This window comes from Eucalyptus grandis, chromosome 4 (genome assembly GCF_016545825.1).
Source record: "Eucalyptus grandis isolate ANBG69807.140 chromosome 4, ASM1654582v1, whole genome shotgun sequence".
NCBI lineage: Eukaryota > Viridiplantae > Streptophyta > Magnoliopsida > Myrtales > Myrtaceae > Eucalyptus > Eucalyptus grandis.
The window spans coordinates 7,948,413-7,955,564 of NC_052615.1; the positions used below are offsets into that span (position 1 = coordinate 7,948,413).

General features: G+C 41.4%; 1 long non-coding RNA gene across 1 annotated transcript; it reads right to left on the reverse strand.

Moving 5' to 3' along the window:
* Positions 1 to 2,011: 2,011 nt before the first annotated feature.
* LOC120292992 lies at positions 2,012 to 4,147 on the reverse strand. Its single transcript, XR_005550626.1, has 2 exons — positions 3,129 to 4,147; positions 2,012 to 2,237 (listed from the first exon to the last, which is right to left on the reverse strand). It is a non-coding gene; the product is annotated as an uncharacterized LOC120292992 (long non-coding RNA).
* Between the last annotated feature and the right edge of the window lie 3,005 nt (positions 4,148 to 7,152).

The window sequence follows — 7,152 nt, forward strand, 5'->3', positions numbered from 1 at the left end:
TTATCTCACATTGAAGAGAGTGTAGCTAGTCCAACCACAAGCGGACCAAACGGGCAACATATATTTTCTGTATAATAAATTCAGATGAAAGTTCTATAATAAGCCTGCTCAAATAACATGATTCTAGACATGCCACTGATTTATGGATTATGTTTGAATGATTACCATCCCAAGCAAAGCATGTGTCTCAGTTCAACATAACAATTAATTTTGCCTCGCCATGGCTATCATCTAGAGAGTGATATTAGCTCCTGATTTGTTTGTGCACAAGTGACCAACCTTATCTTTGGATATCTTTCACATTTTATGCCTTTCGTCAGTAGATTTTTAACAAAAACTTTCTGACATCACTCCCACTATCCAATTAAATCATTCATATTGCAACTCTTATGCTTCTCCAAGTATTATGAAGTTCACCTCCATGCATTCATAGAAATAGGAAATGTCAGTTTGTGACATTCTTCCCCACTTGATAGCATTGCGGGCTAATTTGTTGCTTCTTTGCATTCCCTAATTGTCACTGCCTCTCCCTAGGTCCTAGATGAATGGCCAATGCTCACCCAAATGATATTCCTTTTATAAATAGATTCCTAACATAAATTCTATTCCACCACTCTAACAATTTAGTTGCTTCTCCCGATTTGATTGAGTTATGTTATGTACCTTTGTAAGATTGGGAAATGGCAGACCGAGGCATACATGATAGCATTAGTTCCACATGTGAAACATGTTAGCTGACCTTTTTTTTTTTTTTTTTTTATTTGGTCTTGCCTTTTCTTTGTCAGGTTAACTTCATTAGAGATGAAGATTTTTTATGCATAGGACAGATTCATGTGGTTGTAAATAAAGCGTTCCAAGCTCTGTCCCCGGTCACATGGGTGTCCTCTCTGTGCGGCCATTTCACCTTTTTTTCCGAAGAGTTTTGATTTTCATATTTGCATTACAACCTAAAGTTGAACTACACCTATCCTAAAACGAATTGGATTGGTTAGCTTTCTTAATTGAGTTCCTTTTACGGTGGCTCCCCTTTTCATGGTGCTATCTCCATTTACCACGTGAAAGCGTGCCTTTTTTCAGCACATTGTGTTGTTTCGGGCTACGCCAGGTGAATTTTTTAATCAACCTTTGCCCATTCTTGTAACTGTTCATCTTCTTCGAGTGGGGATGGTTGGCAAGGCCAAATTTGGTTGGCGAGGGGCTGGCAAAGGTCGCCTTAATCAATGACTATCGAATTAGATGTGTCTTTCCGGCGGTCGTAGCCCTTTGCACGCTTTAGCAAAGGGTTTGAGTTCTTTTTTAATAGAAAATTATATAAAATACGTCTAAAGCCCATAGCCAAAGTGTTTTTTGCAAAAGATTACTTTAACCTAAAGGTCTTTTGCAAAGAGTTTTCATCAAACATAATTTGCATTTTTTCAAAGAGTTTTGATTTTCATATTCGCATTACAACCTAAAGTAAACTACACCTATCCTAAAATGAATTGGATTGGTTAGCTTTCTTAATTGAGTTCCTTTTTATGGTGGCTTCCCTTTTTGTCTCCATCTACCAAGTGAAAGCGTTCCAAGCTCTGTCCCCGGCCACATGGGTGCCCTCTCCGTGCTGCCATTTCTCCTTTTTTTCCAAAGAGTTCTTATTTTCATATTCGCATTACAACCTAAAGTTGAACTACACCTATCCTAAAACGAATTGGATTGGTTAGCTTTCTTAATTGAGTTCCTTTTTACGGTGGCTCCCCTTTTCATGATGATGTCTCCATTTACCACGTGAAAGCATGCCTTTTTTCAGCACATGGTGTTGTTTTGGGCTACGCCAGGTGAACTTTTTAATGAACCTTTGCTGTCACGCCCCGATCCTCGGACGCGCGCACATCCTTCTACTTGGTCGATTTTAGAATGCGATATCCCAGGACTATGTATCGCCGACCCTTTCTTTTTATTAAGCACATGCGAAGCAGTTATAAATCCCGTACAATAAAAAAATGGGATAGGAAAGTAGGCCATATTTTTCATATTGAAATTCATAACCACACTTTCATTAACAGACAACTCATAGTATATTTACAATACTATTCACAACATACTTGTCTCACACCTATCTATGCTAAGACGGGGTTTACAAAAGGATGGGGATCTCAGTCCACATCCGGGTTATATTCAAGATCCCTCTCTGGATCGTCTTCTTCTTCAAAAGTCTTTCTCCCCTTCAGGTTCCTCTTCCTTAGCTTCTCCTCAGGGTCCTGAAATGGTTATTCAATAACCAATGAGACCACGTCTCGCCGAGTCCCCGCCCTAAGACTCGATTAGAAAGCCAATACACTATAGGCCGCCTAAACACAAAGCACGAGTTGGAGGACTTACCTTGGCCTCGCATTCCATCTACATATTAGTACAGTTCAATAGGCATTCAAACAATCACATCACCGATCGAAGCATCGATCGAATCGACCTAGTCAATTTCATATCAGTCGGACCCTTTCTAGGTCGTTCATCCTACTTCAAGCAATTCCTTAAATTTAGTGGCTTTACGGTCCCACCCGACCCTCTCAAGAACTAGTGGCTTTACGGCCCTACCCGACCCTCTCAAGAACTAGTGGCTTTACGGTCCCACCCGACCCTCTCAAGAACTAGTGGCTTTACGGTCCCACCCGACCCTCTCAAGAACTAGGGCTTTACTCGCCCCACCCGACCTCTCTAGATTCAATTTAGGAATAAATCTTAAATTCACTCATAAATTACTTTAGCACCAAATAAAGCTCAAATAAATAAACGGACTGCACCACGACAATCAGCACGAAATTCCAGCCACCGGCCATCCCGGTTGAATTTCCAGAAAAATAAATAATTAAATAATTAATTTCGAAAATTAAATAAATAATTATAAAAATCCAATTTAGGCTCATAATGCCGAATTGAATACCGAGACAAGCCCGGAAAATTACCGAGACTCGTTCCATAAATAACATGGCATGTCTACTTGCTAATATCTATTTCTAACCACCTATCATGCATCATTAAGTCTCTAATTTAATTGATCTAAACTAATCTAACCACCTAATTGCATTTAATTAAATCTAACCAACCTTAAGTATAATTAGCAAACTAAGAAAGCTTTAGTGAGTAAAACTCACTTGATAAGAACAAAGACCAGATCACCGCAACGGCGACGCGACGGCGGCCGAAATCGGGCTTTCGAAACCACCGGCGGACTTGGACTGGCCTTGCTTGGCCCCAACAAATCTCAGCCCAACTGAGATTTGTTCTTGCTTTTGGGCCAGACCCAAGTTGGGTTGGGCCTGCTGAATTTCTGGACTGAATTTACTTGAGCTTCAAATTGCGGGCTGGACTTCAATTGATTGCCGGAAACTGGGCCTAGAAAAAGACTGGGCTGTTGGACTCTTGCGGGCTTGAAATGGCCCTCATTTGGACTGAATCTTGCTGGGCCCGAATTGCTGAAAGTGCTGGACTGGAGACATGGCCCAAATCGCTAGAGTTTGCTGGGCCGTTTGCGGGTGGTGGGCTGCGCTTTGCTCGATCCCACGAGCTGGCTTCGAGGATGACGACACGCCCGAGGAAAGTGCAAGCCACGAAAAGGGTGCAGCTGGCCGAGACGGTGGGATTCGATTGAGACAGCCTCCGCGAAGCAGGGATTTGTTCGTTGAAGGCGCAAGCTGAAGGAAAGTCGGACGCGTGGGCTGGCGTTGCGGACGAGATGCAGTCAACGAAGGGGCTTCGGCGTGGCTTGAAGTTGACTGAGAGAAGTTGGATCGCGGACAGATGGCGCGGATGAGGGGCAGTTTCGCTGGACTGCTGGTTGCTGACTTTTGGTGGAGGCTGGCGTGAGTGGCCGACCAAAGTTGATGCTGCCTTCGGTGAACTGATTTTGAAGGCACGAAGGAAGACCGAAGATGAGTGGTCTTCGCTGGAGATGCTGGCGTGCGACGCTGAAAATGGGCAGCTTCGGTCTTTGAGATTCACGGGTGTTGCTCAGTCAACAAACGAGGCCATCGAGGAAGGCTCTGACCGAAGGGGACCAACGGTAGTGGGGGCTGGCGTGAACTTCAGTTTTCGAAGAGAAGAGCTGCAGGTTCTCCACCGAAGAAAAATGAAAGCGGAACGGCAGAGAATCAAGAAATCGAGAGGAAGAGGATGGGGATGAACGGTGGGGTAGGTATGAGGGAGATATTAGAGATAGATAAGAGATGGAGGGCTCCACCAAGGCTGATATTTTGCCAAATATCTTTCGCTATCCTAAGCCCAAAAGATAATCCCTGGGCTCCATGATCCACCAAGACACTCTCCTAGACTTTCCAATTGGCCCAAAATGGCCAGGAGGAGGTGGGCACTGAATTTTAAAAATCTCACTTCCAATTGGAAATTCATCCCATCCAAATTTCATCTCAACCGCCTCATAAAATCAATTGGCCCTCCATCAATTATTTCGGCATTTTTCCTCACTCAAGTATCCTTCATGTTTCTCAATTTCACAATTGAAAACCATCTTCAACATTTTCTGCACTAAAATAACCCGGCGACGACTTTTTCCCAAAAAGTGTCAGTTGTTAGAAAATTCTTCTGAGACTGAGTCGACACTCCTAGAATTTATTGTGACATGACTGAAACTTCAATTTCTGAAATCAGACTTGAATTTTCAGTTAATTTCAACTTGGCGTGTTTTTAGCGTGACCTAGACTATCGGGTAGTTTTCATAACTTTTTAAGGCAAATGACCCGTGGTCGATTTTCTTCGAGCCACTATGAACCCACTTGACTCAATGGCGACTCTTGATTGTCGTGAAAATCTCGAGGATTCAATTACGGACACAGGTACCAAAACAATAAGAAAATCAGTCCCAGTGTCGGCCGACGAGAATTTTCTAATTCGGTGGTGTCACCCACGATTAGCCACACATCTCGTTGATCCAGTATCTCGATTTCAAATCGATTTTGAACTGCGCCGTAATGGCCTCTAAAGATGGACACGGTCGAGAAGCCGATTCTTGATCGAGTTCTCAAGTCTATTGCCTTAAAATTCCTTAATAATTTTCCCAGATAGTCTAGTTATCTCGAGAGTGATCGGCTCTGAGAATAACCCTATAGACGCGTCAATGAAATGCCCGATTTATTCAGTAGAAGACAGGGTTGAAAATTTGGGATGTCACATTTGCCCATTCTTGTAATTGTCCATCTTCTTCGCGTGGGGGTAGTTGGCAAGGCCAAATTTGGTTGGCGACGGGCCGGCAAGGGTCGCCTTAATCAATGACTATCGAATTAGATGTGTCTTTCCGGCGGTCATAGCCCTCTGCTGGCTTCAGCAAAGGGTTTGAGTTCTCTTTTAATAGGAAATTATATAAAATACATCTAAAGCTCATAGCCAAAGTGCTTTTTTGCAAAAGATTACTTTAACCTAAAGTTTTTTTGCAAAGAGGTTTCATCAAACATAATTTGCATTTTTCAAAGAGTTTTGATTTTCATATTCGCATTACAACCTAAAGTTGAACTACACCTATCCTAAAACGAATTGGATTGGTTAGCTTTCTTAATTGAGTTCCTTTTTACGGTGGCTTCCTTTTTTGTCTCCATCTACCACGTGAAAGCGTTCCAAGCTCCGTCCCCGGCCACATGGGTGCCCTCTCCGTGCTGCCATTTCACCTTTTTCCAAAGAGTTTTGATTTTCATATTCGCATTACAACCTAAAGTTGACTACACCTATCCTAAAACGGATTGGATTGGTTAGCTTTCTTAATTGAGTTCCTTTTTACGGTGGCTCCCCTTTTCATGGTGTTGTCTCCATTTACCACGTGAAAGCGTGCCTTTTTTCAGCACATGGTGTTGTTTTGGGCTCCCCTTTTCAGCACATGCTTTCTTATTTGTTTTATTAAGTTACCATGTGTAATGTATAACTCAATCATTTCCATTAACCATCATTCATTTTCACCTAGCCCCTCAAGAAAATAATCTAGCACGACAGTTTCATTTCAAACTTTGATATCCTTCCTCTTCATTCTATGCTACCAAACATGATAAATTAAAGGAGTATCAACTTTATTCTCATTAGAAAATGCTAGATTTACTATAGCTGAAAATTGATTTACTAACTAATATGTCACACTACTTGTTTGTTGCTTGAGGCCCGCTTGTCTAAAGGGTCACTTATAATCCTATACGTTCTTTAGTAAATTAATTTTATAAATTAGTTTTATTAAATCCAGCATTCCCTTTCCATTAAAATCCAGTCATAGTTTGGAATACCAAACGAGGCTTAAATTATTCTCTATGGCCCACTTCTTATGCTTTTGACACGGCTCTGAAAAATTACCTTAGGGTTTTGATAAGTTATGTACAAAATGGACACCAAAATGGGGTGTTAAAGAGTGCCAGATGAGTTGCCTGGTTTGTCCAAACGCTGGGCGAGCTATCTTCTTGCATTCTCCGATAGTCCGTCCCCATCTGCAAGGCTCCACAAACACTTAGAACATCACGATAATCATAAACTTGTGCCTATATCAAATTCAATGGGAAACTTCGAGCAATAATCAAACAGCTTATTCATTTGCATTTTCTTTTTCCTTCTCAAAAGCCATTCTGCTATGAAGACCAAAGTAAAGGCAAACGAGAGAGGTAGATTCGACACTCGTGGTTTGCTTTAGACAATGAGGGGAAGATGCTATTATAGAAAATTTTCTGATTAGAATTTTTTTTTTTTCCTTTCGCTTAAAAGTTGTGTTGGAGGATAGAAGCTCTCGGTTTGCAAACTCTTTGATCGTCTGACCTAATGATTAGTTAAGTTCGGTAGATGGGGCATCGCGGCATTTAAGAGCAAATTAATAACCATGTCGGCGTTTCCGTTGATTTTTCTAGCTGCAGGATCAATTTGAACGAAAAGGTATATAGTCCATAAATCCAATTGGGCAACAAAGAAATTCCAAAAGTGGATTACTTGCAAAAGTTTGAGGAGTACAGGTGCGGAAGTATATAGTGTAGGAATCCAACTGGACAAAAAAAGAAATTCCAAAAGTTGATTACTTTTGCTAAAGTTCGAGGAGTACTGGAGCCTTCATCATTTTTCTTTTCTAATTTTTTAGTTTGATAGCTCTGTTGGCCGGTGCAATCTAATAAAGGTAAAAATTTTCAAGATATTCACTCGAAAAGTTAA